Source organism: Herpailurus yagouaroundi, unplaced genomic scaffold (assembly GCF_014898765.1).
Source record: "Herpailurus yagouaroundi ecotype Mexico unplaced genomic scaffold, PumYag 163, whole genome shotgun sequence".
Lineage (NCBI taxonomy): Eukaryota > Metazoa > Chordata > Mammalia > Carnivora > Felidae > Herpailurus > Herpailurus yagouaroundi.
In genome coordinates, this window is record NW_024412404.1 from 30,349,984 (window position 1) to 30,364,503 (window position 14,520).

Genomic DNA, 14,520 nt, shown 5'->3' on the forward strand with positions numbered 1-14,520 from the left:
CTTCAAGGTCTCATTACATCTTTCTATTTGCCTTCTGATTCTGAGACAAAAGAAGATTGCTAAACATAGTTCATTCTGTGGCACTGATCCCTACATAACACTATGGCCTTTAAGCAATTTCTACTCAATCTTTTGATTCTATAATTTTGTAGTACTAATACATATTTCATACATAATTTCCATGATACTTACACTGTAATGTTTGCATTTAGAATAACCTACTGCCTTTTGCAAAATACAAACAATTCATTTGAATGTATTTACTTTAAAAGTTCTATTCTGGGGGTGCCTGGATGGATCAGTTGGTTAAGTGTCCAAGTCTTGGTTTTGGCTCAGGTCACAAACTCACAGTTCGTGGGTTTGAGCCCCATGTTGGGTTCTGTGCTGACAGAATGGAGCCTGCTTGGGATTTCTCTCTCTGCCCTTCCCCAGCTTGCTCTCTCTCAAAAAAATAAATTAACATAAAAATAATTAAAAATTCTCAATTCTGAAGATAAAAACAGAGAGGGAGGCGAACCATAAGAGACTCTTTAATACAGAGAACAAATTGAGGGCTGCTGGAGGCGTGTTTATTGGATGGGTTATTGGGCTAAATGGGTGATGGGCATTAAGGAGGGCATTTGTTGGGATGAGCACTGGGTGTTATATGTAGGGGATGAATCACTAAATTCTACTCCTGAAACCATTATTACACTGTATGTTAATTTGGCTTTAAATATAAATTTTTAAAAAAGTTCTATTCTGTATAATCTTCCTGAATTTCTGTATAATGTCTTACTAAAGACTTCAAAAACTAAATTTATAATTTTTAGTTCATTTTTTACACAACAAAAAGCCAAAACATTATTTGGAAAACATAAGCACTGTCAGAAAAAAACAAACTAAAACATTATGAAGTATAAATATTTGTAAGGGAAGGAATTAGAATCTTTTATTCCTTGAGCAATTTATGAGTTACAGTGATACACGGATTCTTTAACATGTCAATGAATAAGTGGTTTGTATTTAGAAATAAAAGTACTGATTACCAGAAGGTAGTGCTCATTCAACAAATATTTGAGTACCAGGGTGCCTGGGTGACTCAGTCAGTTAAGTGTCCGACTTCAGCTCAGGTCATGATCTCATGGTTTGTGGGTTCAAGCCCTGTGTCAAGCTCTGTGCTGACAGCTCGGAGCCTGCTTTGGATTCTGTGTGTGTGTCTCTCTCTCTCTCTCTCTCTCTCTCTCTCTCTCTCTCTCTCTGCCCTTCTGCTGTTAGTGTTCTGTCTAACTCAAAAATGTCTGTTACAAATGAATGTCTGTCTCTGTCACTCAAAATTAATAAACACATTAAAAAAAATATTTGAGTGCCTATTGTGTGTTAGGCACTGCAATGGACTGAATGTTTCTCTCAGACACTCTTATGTTGAAATCCTAACCCCCAATGTGTTACTTATAAGGGGGTAAAAGGCCTTTGGGAGGTTAACTAGGGGTCATGAGGGTACAGCCCTCTTTAATGGGATTAGTGCTCTTATAAAAGAGATCCCAAAGAGCAATTAATGTAGCCCTCTTTCTGCCATCTGAAGAAACAAGTTGGCAGTCCATAACCCAGAAGAGGGCCCTCACCAGAACTCAACTATAACTGGTACCTTGATCTCAGATTAAGAAAAATAAATTAAGCCAGTCTATGGTACTTTGTTATAGCTACCCAAACTGACTAAGACAGACACTGTATTGGGTGCTAAGAACAAATAATACCAGAATAATCATTCTGACAAGTGTTTCTGGGGAAAACTATACTCAAGGTACCCAGATTTCAGCAAAACAAATGGCAGCAATACTAATGCTATCATTACAGGTAAAACAGAAGAATGTGCCAAAAGCAGCCTGTGGCACAGTAAAAACAACTCAAAAAGTCAAGTGTAATAGCTACTTAATAGCTGTGTAATCTTGGACATAATACTTAACCTATATGGCCTTCATCTATAAAATAATTTGGATGGCCAAGGTTCCTTCCAAGATGTTTCAATTCCTTTGATTAAAGATAAATTAAAAATAGACACACACACACCTTATTTTTGGAAGGACAAATTTGACTTACGCCTTTTAATCCAGCAATTCACAATTCCACTTTTAAGATTTTTAAGACTTCATACTACAGAAATACTAGCATATAGTCACATGCATAAGATGTTTACTACTGCTACATGTAACAGCAAAATAAAAGTAACTTGAAGTCTATCAATAAGAGAGGATAAATAAACTGCAGACATTTATACAACAGAGCATTTAAAAGGAATGAGGTAGATCTAGATGTGTTGACATAGATAATACCTATAAAGTAATATCTTGTCTGCACAATAGGTTTGGGAGCCAGATGGCCTAAATTCATACATCTGCTCTATCCCTTTCTAATTCTTTATTATAGATAAATTCTTCAATCTCTACAAGCTTCAGTTTTCTCATCTGTTAAGTGGGAATAATTATAGAACCTACTTGCAGTGTTATTGTAACAGTCAAGTAAAACATGACAAGCAAGCATTAAGTGCTCAGTAAGTGTTGGGTGTTATTTCCCTTGTGCAAAGTTTTCTTTTGTTGCTGTTGTTAATGGAGTCAAATCTATCAGTCTTTTCCTGCATGACTTCTCGATTTTAGCTTCTGTACTGGAAATAATCCTAATATAAAATTTATTTTCTCAAATAACCATTTCTTATCATTTATTAAACAATCCATGCTCTTGTCACTAATTTGAAATTTCACTTTTATCATAAGCACAATTCCTTATACATATGGAGGTCTATTTCTGGCTTTAAACCAGGGATTAACAAACATTTCAGGTAAAGGGCCATGTAGTACCTCTGCCTTGCAGCACAAAAGCAGCCACAGAAAATGTGCAAATGAATAAGCATAGTTGTATTCCAACGGATACTGAAATGTGAACTTCCTATAATTTTCATGTCACAAAATATTCTTCTTTTAGGTTTTTTTCCTCCCCAAGCACTTAAAAATATAAAAGTCACTCTTATGTCACAGGTAATACTAAAATAGGTTCCCAGTCACATTTGGCAACTTGTGCTCTAAACCTTTACATTTGTATACACTCCTAGAATTTTTTTCTATTTCTAAAATTCTACAAAATAAATACATGTGAGAAAAAAGTTAAACATGATATAAGGTCATACAGTGAAACCTCTGCCTTCTATCTCAGAGGCCCAGGTCCCTTCTTCAGTTTTTGTGTATCCTTCCAAACCTACTGCCACTATTAAACATCCCAGCATAAACAGCTTTATATATACATGACCTCCCACGTATTATTTCACCCACAGGATAAATCTCTGAAAACAGGACTGCTAGGTTAAAATTCCTTAAAGTATTCATTTCAGCATGTAATTGGTCAGTTTCTATAGCCTTTCCTTGCTCAGGATAAGCCTTTCAGCACGGCTTTATCTATATCTCACCTTCCCAATCAACTTTTAAAATTATGTTAAATATTTGCTCCAGATTACAGACTTTAAACTATAACTACTCTGGTCCATTAATCCTTCCTTAGCATTCCATTATAGTTCTTAGCTTATCATTATCAATGTCTTGGAGTTAAGAAATAAGTTATACTATTTTCTTTGGTCACTGTTTCTTGAATTCTGTATCTATTTTTCTTGGATTAATTTTTCACTTGATAGAGTACATCTTGGGGTATTCCTAGTGGGTATGGGTGAAAATGACTTTATTTTGCTCCCACCTTTTTTTTTTTTTTTTTAATTTATTTGAGAGACAGAGAAAATGCAAGTGGGTGGGGGGAGGGGCAGAGAGAGAGGGGGTGGGGAGAGTCTCAAGCAGGCTCTGTGTTGTTAGCGCAGAACCCAACATGGGGCCTGAACTCGAGAAACTGAGATCATGACCTGGGCCAAAATCAAAAGTTGGACACTCAACTGAGTCACCCAGGTGCTCCAATTATGCCCTCACTTTGAATGACAGGTTGGTTGGTGAGAAGTTTTTGAGTCTAAAATATGTCTCATGAACACTATTTGTTAGATATTATGTTATATTAGACATCAGATATTATGTTAGATAACCACGTCCCAAATTAGAAGTCTGATCACACATCTGATTTTCACTCCTTTATAGATAACCATATATTTCTCTTTGGAAGCTTATAAGACTGTATATTTATTTATCCACGAAGCTCATAAATTTCACTGGAATGTATCTAGGCGTGCCTATCAACACTCGTTTAAGACACTCAGTTTGTCTAGTCCATTCATAAACTCAGATACTTCTACTAAGACAAATTGCTTTGTTTCCTTCCTTTCTTTCCTTGACATAGTATTTTATTTCCATTCTACTGTAAGGTAAGAATGGGAAATCTGGCATCTATTGTCAATTGCGAGGGGAGGAGAATGGGGGAATAGGAGTTGTTAGCACAGCCAGAAACCCTCAACCTGTGCCACATCTTTCTACAAGCTCTCTGAAAAGGTTATACTTACTGATCATCCCCACAACACAGATGAAATGGAAGGTGTAAGAAGGAAGGGCTGATTTACATTTGCTGGTACTTTGTCTCCTGATAACATTTTTCTGTTTGGCTCTGGATGACCAAGATACTGCCTGGATACTTCTACCCTCACAATCTCTGTGGTTATTTCTCCCCTTCTAATTTCTATTCCTTCCTGGAATTGCTGTTAGATGTGCATTGACTCTTTTGGATCTATTTTCCATGTCATAGCTATTTTTCCTTCTTTCTATGTTTTACTATTCAAGAACTGATTGCTTGTTTTCAGGGCAGCCTGTTCAATAAGCATGGTACCCTCCCAAATCTGAGCATACTAATATTAATTTTAAAGTATTCTTCTATTTCTTCTATCAATTCTATTGCTTCAGGTCTCGTTCTTGTTATTTGTTCAGTCTGGGGCACCTCTCACATGCCACAGATTTCTGTTGTCTGTCCCCTGATATGAATGTCTCTGATTTAAATGTTTCTGTTTCTGATATAAATGTATCAGCATCTCAGTATACATGGAAATCACTGTACTCCTACAGTAAATTCGTACTTGTAAATAACCCTGAAATTCAATTTTACATTTACACCTAGTACTTGTATAGTATGACAACAATGTTAAGTTTACTGACTTGCAATCCCATGATTCTTCAATCCATTTTTAGTCATATCCTTTTGGTGTTTCGTTTCCCCTAACAACCACCAATTTGAGTAACACTGTTCTTACCTAAGCGTTATGCAATAAGCTTCAGGGACACCAGCTCTATCTAGCAGACTTCTCTAACAGATAGTTAAATAAGTAATGACAGTCTGGGAGAAGATTGTCAGAGGTGTACAATTCAAAAAATAACCATAGGGTAATGAATCACTTAAGTCTTGAACTCATAATAGTTTTGTTTTTTACCAATCTTGAATGTTATATAAATTAAAATAACAAATTCTATTGAAAAAGAAAAGAAAGAGTCCAGGTTGGTTAAAACAATTTTCTGCCTACCTTATGACAGTTACTCCACAGCTGACAGAAATGCACACAGGTGTGTGTTCACCAAGAACATTTACAAGAATGTTCCATAGCATTCCCCAAAATACATAATAACAAAAATTGGAAACACAAATATCCATCAACAAAAGAATAGTCATATAGCCATACAATGGAATATTAAACAGCAATAAAAAAAAGAATGAACTACTGATACATGGACCATCATGGGTGAATCTCACAAGCAACGTGCTCAGCATTCTGCGTGAATCCATTAACATCGAGCCCAAAATAGACAAACCTAAGACCTGATGACAGAAATCAGAATACTGATGGGGGGGGGGGGGGCAGCAGTAAAACTTGGACGAAGCAGAGGGAAACTCCTGGGATGATGGAAACGTTCTATAATTTGATCTAGCCTGTGGTTATACAAGTTAATAAATCTATAAAAATCCACTGAGCTGTACAATAAAGATTTATGAACTTGATGACTTCATATGTATTTTATACCTCAATAAAAAAGTTAAGAAAGAAATGTAATTTCCGAACCGTTGGGAACCAAAACGGTGTGTACTGATGTCAAAATGTCCTAAGCCATAGATACTGGACACCCGACATCCTTCTTACATTCTTTTAGTCACAAGACAGTTTTAAACAAATGGTATCAGAATAACAATACAAAATGAAGGTCACCATTCTCAGTCATACAATACTTGGTTTCCCACCTCCAAGTTTGGAAGTACCGTTCTGATGCGACCTTTAAAGACAACATGAATTCCACCAGGAATGAAGGCCCAGCTCCTGAGAACCTTCAATGAGGCTAAACGTCCACACACTGCATATAAATCTCCAGAGCAGGCTGAAGGATAAAAGCTTAAGATTTATAACCAATGTTTCCTCCTGTCATCATAAAAGCATCACTACTGCCTTTACAAATGATTCCTCAGCAAGCTGTTCAGCAATAGTGCAATTTTCCAGATGCAGCCTGAAAATGCCAGAAGCTCCCTGTCCTGTAGTCCCCGCGGCCCCACTAATTCCGACACAAATGTGCATCTTTTAAAGGCGCCTCGTGTCTGGCAGAAACTGCGAGGGGCTGCAGCTGGAGAATACTACTTTAACGCAATAAAGGGGTAACAGCGGACTGCAAAGTTATGCACTGAGAGAGGCAGAGGCGGGGGTGAGTTACAGCTTAAAAAAAAAAAAAAGTGACAAAAATAAAACACACCCAAACCAACGGTCTCTGACAGCATCGTTCTCAACAGAAAACTCAAACCGCTCCGAAAAACTGTGGCTTTTCCTGACACCGCAGCGGTCTCCGGAGGGCTTCTCCAGGAGGCGACCCCACCCGGACAGGGCCCCCCCGGAGGGCTCGTCGGAGAAGCGACCCGACCCGCACAGGAGGGATCCACAGCCCTCGGCCCGCGCCCCGGCACCACTCGGGCCCTAGTCGCGAGAGCCGCGCGGGCAGGCAAGGCCGGGTGGGGCCGGGTACTCACCGCGCTCCTCAGTCCTCGCAAGGCGACCGCCGCCCAGCCGCCTTCCCCCCGGCCGCGGGTATACTCCGGCGGCGCCCGGCAGACAGGGGTGCAGCCACCTCACAGCCCACCGCACGCCTCTGCACCGACAACCGCCACTTCCGGCGCGCGTGAGGAAATGAGGCTGCAGCAGCGGCTTGCGCCCGCCCCGCCCCGCCCCGCCCACGCCCAACACCGACCACGCCCAACACCGACAGCCCCGCCTTGGCCCCGCCCACTCCCCCACCCGCCCCCAGTGTCAGGCACCGGAAGCTCAGTAACTGGCATACGGTACTGATTAATCGATTATCTGTTTCAAGTATGTGTGTGTGTGTAGCTCCAAAAACGATTTGTGGAGACCAGGAGAGTGCCTCAGGCAGAAAACCGTTCTTCCTGGAGCAAGCGTCTGCAGGGACAGGAGTACCAACTCTGGCGGACCGCTGACTTCACCAGAGGGAGGAACTCAGCGGAGGATGGCAGCGCTGTCCTGTCGGGGACCCCTGTCCTGGGAGCCCAAAGGGGGCGATGAGTGCCTTTGTGGGCACTGAGCTAAGGACTGACAGGTCGCCAGAAGTGTCCGAGCATCCTAGCATGTACTGGGCTGTGCGTGAGGCCCCAGGGAGGAAGTCCTGAGCTGCCGCTGGACCTTTAGCCATTCCATTTCTTTGAACCTGGGTTTCCTTATATGTGAAACGAAGGGTTTGAGGTAGACATTCTGGAAGACGGCTTGAGATCTGACATTGTATGATTTAGTGAGTGGAAAAAAAGAAAGCCCTCCCTAACACCCCCTCCACTCAACTGCTTATTTTAGGGACATCCTCAAGGCGCTTTCTCCTGCCCTGGAGAGCAGTGGCCTGAGCAGGGGAGGGGATGTCAGAGAGCACCGGCACCTGCCTGTGGCTGGAAAGGCAGCTCTGGGGGCTGCCTCTCACCAGGTTCTGCTTTCCTTACAGGGCTACCTTGGCAGGTTACCATACTTAGCCTCTCTAAGCCTGTTTCCTCAGCGGTGTTGTAGGGATAGTAACAACAGCACATACTTCCTAAGGTTGTTGTGAGGGTTAAATGCAGTTTTGTATTTGAAGTGTTTGGCACTGTGCCTGGCAGACGGCAGGCAGTCGGAGTTCACTGTCACCATTAAGCACATTAGTTAGAGCAGAAGACTGAGGTGAAGTCTGAGATGCACCCTGTAGAAGCGGCACTGCTGGGAGGATCTGCTCCTAATCACAGCTGTCTTCCTTTGATGATGGTTATTGGGACATATCTCCTCAGATATGTCTTGTGGGAAATTCCACCAGTAAGAGAGTCTGAATAGCCCGTTTCTAAGCCAAGCTTGCTGAATGTGCAACTTCTTCCTAATTTCAAGGTGTCACTACTCATGTTATTTTTTTTTCCTTGTATCACTTGTGAGCAACTGTAAACATTTATAGTTTTAACCCTCCTGGGGCACCTGGGTGGCTCAGTCGGTTAAGTGTCCGACTTCGGCTCAGGTCAAGATCTCTCAGTTCGTTAGTTCAAGCCCCGTGTTGGGCTCTGTGCTGACAGCTCAGAAGCAGCTGGAGCCTGCTTCGGATTCTGTGTCTCCCTCTCTCTGCTCCTCCCCAACTCATGCTCTGTCTCTCTCTCTCAAAAATAAATAAACATTAACATTCCTTCCTCCTAACCTGGTCCAAGAGTAAATAATTCATCTAGTCATAGATTCCACGGGTCTGTGACCTTCTGAAGATAAGGACCATGTCTTTTTCATCCACCAGTACTTTACGCATAGTAAGGGTGATGTTCAATAAATGTGAATTGAATTGATTAAAATAAGAACACACAGGATCTCTCCCTTATCTGGAATCTCTGCCACTTGACTAGTCCTTCTGGCAGGTGGCACGAATGATTAACTTTGCTGTCATGAAATTAAGATTTCTGTCTGGATGCCTAGTTATGCTCTAGTATGGCAATCAGCCTTGTGGGAGTCTACTTAGTGTAAATTAGTTATCTAGTGTTTAAACCTGCCATGAGCGTTTGTCCTGTAAGTCTGAGGACCCAACTTGGGAGTGTGAATGCAAAGGCAAAGTATTCCGTCTTGGGAGAATTAGAGAGTGGATCCACAGCATTGGTGGATTTAAGAGGATAAGACAGAAATTCTTTAAATGCTTAAGGTGTTACTTCAAGTAAACATAAATGTCAGGCCACTGAATGGTCAGGGGATTATGTTCCCAGGCTGGCAGCTTTGAAGTTCTCAATCCAAGTTCACTACATGTTCTTAGTTAAAATGCTATAATCAGCCTGTACTTGAAATTCCTGCTGATGGCCCTTAGGCATTCCGCAGAAAAAGGAGTATCTGGACCTTGTACTCTAGCCTCATATCCAGTAATGGCAAACGCTTAGGCTGTTCCTTATGTTGTCCCTAGACACTTTAAATTGGCCAAGACTATCTGTCTCCTAGGGCAGGGACAGCACCCCTAAGCCAGGCAAGGGGCCTGACCCCATTATAGGTGCTCACTGCATACCCACGGATATATGAATGAATGAATGAATGAATGAATGAATGAATAATAGTAAAATCTACAGCTCTAACTTTCCTCTACTGGGTGTCAAAGTAACAGCAAGAGAAGTCTATACTTTCACTCACCAGATGCTAGACAGGCTCATTTCCTAATGTGCTGCAATGCACAGTAAAACCACTCCCCTCCATATTAAACCTTCCATTCTTTGTCTACTTCCACTAGCCTTATAAGTGCTGGCCTTTCTTTTTTATAGCATTTGTTTTTCTTCCTTTATCCTCTACTTTCCTTACTGATCATGCTGTGTAGCCACGTCTGGCACAGGCTGAGGGTGCACTCAGCAGCAGGTGGTTTCCCACTGCTCCCTCCGTTTTAATCCCTCAAATCCTCTTGACATCCTTGTGGAGTAGGTTATGGTCCTCAGTTTACCATGGAGAAGACAGAAACTCCGAGAGGAAACTGCAGAGGCTCTTCCAGCACAGGACCTGACATGAAATGGAAGCAATGGGGTTAGGGTTAACTAGTTGTCACTTCTCGTAAACTGTTATTTGAATCCTGCATTAGAACAGTTGTTTTTAAAATAATTGAGATTCTGCCATCAATGGATTTAAATTGTTAGTGTTTTATTATTTTTTAAATTGCTACATCAGATATTAAATGTGTCTAATTTAAATTTGGAGAGAAAATAATGCATAATTCAAATTCTTTGGCAGATAATGGGTGATCTACTGAGCCGCATAAAATAAGTAGTTCCATTGAGAAAAATACTAAAGTACAGTTGTGGTACATTTATATCAGAAGAATATAGTGTCCCTCCCCCAAATATCCTATCTGAGGCTTCTTTTTTAACTATAAAGCTTTCCCACTCCACTAAGCCTGCTTTTGAGCTCCTGCCAAATGAGAGTGATGGAGGCTGACTCCTTTGCTGTAGCAAACTCTCGATAGCCTTTTCCTGTTTTCATTTGGGCCATCTTTGTTTCCAGTTTTCCTAGTGGCCCCACCAAGGTATGGTCTTCACTGCTTGTTGCCTTCCATCAAGTGTGGTATCCACAGAAGGTCCTTGCGCCTTGTGTTTCTTGGTTTATCAAGTCTACAAGGATATGGTAAATTGGCATTGGGTCTGACCTCTGCTTGCTTTGCTTTGCTTTGCACTGAGTTCTTTGGCTATTTATTCTCAGTGTGGCAATCTGGTTTTTGTTACTGATTTCCATTTGTTTGGCATCTTTGATGGAATCAGTCCGTTTCTTTCATCCCTTTTTGCCGTCTTTTGTGTTACTATTTTGTGTCCTAAGAGTGTTGTCTGTCATATGGAGAGTAGTGGGGTAGAACACTGACACAGGCTCTAGAATCCTGTTTCTCTGGCTGGCTTCTCAGACCTGAGGTTGGGGTTCTCACCAGACCGGCATCCACCTTTATGTTCTTCCTTGTGTGCCTTCCTTATGTCCAAATTCCTCTCTTCCTGGAAGGGTGCCAATCATTGACTAGCCCCTCAGGCAGATGGCATGAGAGACTCTTAAATACAGAGAACAAACTGAGGGTTAAAGGGAGGGTGAAAGGGCAGGGGGAAATGGGTGATGGGCACTGAGGAGGGCACTTGTTGGGAGGAGCACTGGGTGCTGTATGTAAGTGATGAATCATGGGAATCTACTCCCAAAACCAAGAGCACACTCTGTACACTGTATGTTAGCTAACTTGACAATAAATAATATTTAGAAAAAAAAAATTTCAAAAGATAAATGACCATTTTTCCAGAAGGCAGTCTGTTGTTTAGGGCATGATTCATGTAGAAGGGGGAAACTATTCTCTTGTGATAGACTAAAAACTACTCAAATCAAGGTAGATCCCTGACAAAATGGCATTTGGGAGGATTTAAAGGTTTAACTAGATTTTGCAGACTATCGGTGCTGATTTTTTCTGTAATTTTGACACTTTTTAAGGAACTATATGTTCTTAGTAAGAGAGTCTCTCTTCTGGGAGCCCAAACATGGACAGGCTTTCTGGAACCTGAAGGTAGTTCCCCAATGGCCTCCTTTCCTAGACATCCCAAACAACAGAAAGCCCTTTTGTCTATTTGTGCATGAGCAATTTGGACAAGCCCTTGGAGTTTCATGGGAACTATCCAAAAGCCATCACTTACTATAGCCTTCCCTTGACACGCTGTAAAGATGTCTCTCCCTAGTGTTAGGACAAGTGTTCTGCTGCAAAATTTGCTGATGCTTCTGCTGAGCTAGTTCCAGGCTCTTCGCTTGACCTCATGATTCTTCCTGAAGTAAAGCCATTACTATTGACTGAGAACACAGCACTTTTCAGGCAGCCGATTAACCTCTTATGAAATTCTATTACTCTCTCCCTCTCAGGTACTACTCACCACTACAACCCCCCCAAATCCTGGCACTCTCCTTCTTCTCAGAAGAAGGGGAGCCTTGTGATGATTTTGCCTCAGATAATTTGGGAGCACTCTGCACCTCCCTCAGATTTACTACAGTCTCATGTGAAGAACCCTGAGCTAATCCTGTTTGTTGATAGATCATTCTCAACGCTAGGCGTTATCAAGCAGCATATACTATCATTAATCAAAGGTCTCCTTTAGAATATAGTCCTCTACCTGAGGTAAAATCAGTCTAAATGGCAGAACTTATTGCATTTACTAGAGCTTGTTAACTAGCCAATGACTAGGGAGTGAACATATATACAGATAGGAAATATGCTTTTGGAGTGCTACATGACTTTGGGTTGCTAGAACCTCCACAAAAATGGAGAGCAAATTAAGCAACTTTTAGATACACTCTACTTACCACAGAGGTGGCTATTAAGAAGTCTGAGAATGAGGCAAAAAAAGAGAATGTTGAGCTAAAGAAAATGCTGTAGCAGATCATGATACCAAACAGCTACATTTCTCCCTGAAACCACTCATAGGGCACAAATGGATTACTACCTTACATCAACACTGGAGGAGAAACTGTAAAGAGACAGTGGCATTGTTCTAAATTTCATGTAGGTTCGTCATAGTGTGTGCCATTCCCAGTACTGTACTTGGATCAGTGACACAGGGAAGGTGGGATAGGCTATACAATGCCTTAAAGAGCAAAAGCTACTTGCTCTGTAAGGTTGACTCTCATGACCTGTGTGGGATTTATTCTTGGCCTGGACTAGGGTTGTGGATTCAAAGCATCTTACAGGGGTTATTGATTGTTCTTGTTTTTGTCATAGTGGTCGTGATACTGGTCCACTGCATTCTATCCAGGGCCTGAAATGCTTCTGCACAGACACTTCCTCGTCAGATGGAACAACATGATGGAACCCATCATGTACAACAGAAAGGCTGAGAAGACCTCATGATACAGTTGGCCATGGAGATGACTGGATGATCAGTCTCAAAGCGGTGAAGATCTGGATTTCTAGGCTTCCCTAAATTGGTCAATCTCTCACAAGCAAGAAAATGACCAGAGAGGCGGACGGAGAGACTGAACATGCAGACAATGATCAGACCACATATAAACTGAGAAACTCTGACCCACACCTGTGCAGCAACCAGCCCGGAATGGTCAGGGCTTGGTCAATGACTGCCCGTTTCCCTATCTTTTACTCCTATTTCTGAATCAGGACCAACCAGAGAAAGCCAGTTATGTTCCCAAAACGAACCGCATGAGATTCCTGGCTTCCAGATAGCCTACCTCCAGTTTTCCCATGCCAACAACCTCCAATCACGACACGCCTGAGGCCTCTCTCCATCACCCCCTTTTCTACTATAAAGCTTTTCCCTCCTCTGCCTGCCTTTGAGTTTCTGTCAAAAGCTAGTGCTGGTGGTCGACTCCCTTACTATATAGCAAGTTCAGAATAAATAACCTCTGCTTGTTCTCATTTGGATGGTCTTTACTTATTTCTACGAAACTAAAGATTATAGATAATTAGGCTTCTCTTAAAAAATACAATTTTCAATCACTATCTTATGACACACCAGAATCCTGGCAACCTGTGTGTCACTCCTTTTCCTAAAAATCACATCTGATGATCTTTCCTTTCCACACGCTTACAAAGCCCCTCAAACCCTTGGCATGCTCCTGGCCCGCTGTGGCCACAGAGCCTCCAGGAACATTTTGAAGCTATTTATTTATTTACTTATTTATATATTTAAGTTTATTTATTTATTTTGAGAGAGATAGTGACAGTGTGGAGGGGGGCGGGGCAGAGAGCAAGGAGAGAGAGAGAATCCCAAGCTAGCTCTGTGCTGACAGTGCAGAGCCCGACACGGGCTTGAACTCACGAATCTGTGATCATAACCTGAGCCAAAACCAAGAGTCAGATGCTTAACCGATTGGAGCCACCCAGGTGCCCTCAAGCTCTTTAAAACCCTCAAGAGGCACAAACTATGAAGCAAGTCATAGGCTCTTGGTGAGCGAAGCCTCTGAGGACAGGGCTGTGATACAGGCACTGTGTGTCCTCCGGGCAAAGTCCTTTGCCTCGGGTAGTAAGAGGCAGCCTCATATTCATCCTTCTCCCGAGAGAAGCCAAAAAGCATATGGTTTACTCTGGTATTGTTTACAAAGTTGACCAAGATAAATAAAAACAGGGATGCTTAAAATGAAGCCTCACGTTTTTATTCAAGCAATTGACAGTTTTCATGGTAAGTATTATCTGTGTATGAAATATCAAAATGATTTCTTTCTCAAAAAATATTTTTTTAGTTTTAGAATGCACTTACTGTCCTTACCTTGCCTGCTCATGCTAACTTTGAACTTGAATTGCTCAGTATCCTCTGAAAGGATGCAGGATTATGGTACCTCCTGGGGTCACAGTGGCTGTGGTGGTCTCGGGTCGTGACTCCTTCGGCGCTGCCTGGCCCAGTTCCCCGTGACACTGATGTTCCTGCAGCCACACGTTCCTGCAGATGGCTTCCCTGTCGCGACTCTGGGCCCGGGCTCCCGCTGAGAGATGTTGCTTGGCCAGGTCCTGTGATTTAGCACATCCCAGAAACCTCTGCAAAAAATATCTCCTTGCTTGACACAGCAATCAAAACCTGAGTTGCAAAGATTAACCGTGATGTCTTTTGGGCATCGATAGT

The 14,520-nt window shown here is 41.9% G+C and overlaps 1 protein-coding gene and 1 long non-coding RNA gene across 10 annotated transcripts in view; one reads left to right on the forward strand and one right to left on the reverse strand.

The window, feature by feature from the left end:
• The window catches only part of CSGALNACT2 (chondroitin sulfate N-acetylgalactosaminyltransferase 2), a 46,347-nt gene extending 39,243 nt beyond the window's left edge, over positions 1-7,104 (reverse strand). For 5 of the 9 annotated variants that reach the window (XM_040485812.1, XM_040485816.1, XM_040485814.1 and 2 more), the window contains exon 1: positions 6,949-7,104. The gene's annotated coding sequence lies outside the window, so the exon portion shown is untranslated. The remainder of the gene's footprint in view (positions 1-6,948) is intronic. The other 4 variants (XM_040485810.1, XM_040485815.1, XM_040485819.1 and 1 more) reach the window with 2 other exon arrangements.
• A 102-nt stretch (positions 7,105-7,206) lies between these two features.
• LOC121037533 (uncharacterized) lies at positions 7,207-13,319 on the forward strand. Its single transcript, XR_005793810.1, has 2 exons — positions 7,207-7,257; positions 12,669-13,319. It is a non-coding gene; the product is annotated as an uncharacterized LOC121037533 (long non-coding RNA).
• The last annotated feature ends 1,201 nt before the right edge of the window (positions 13,320-14,520 follow it).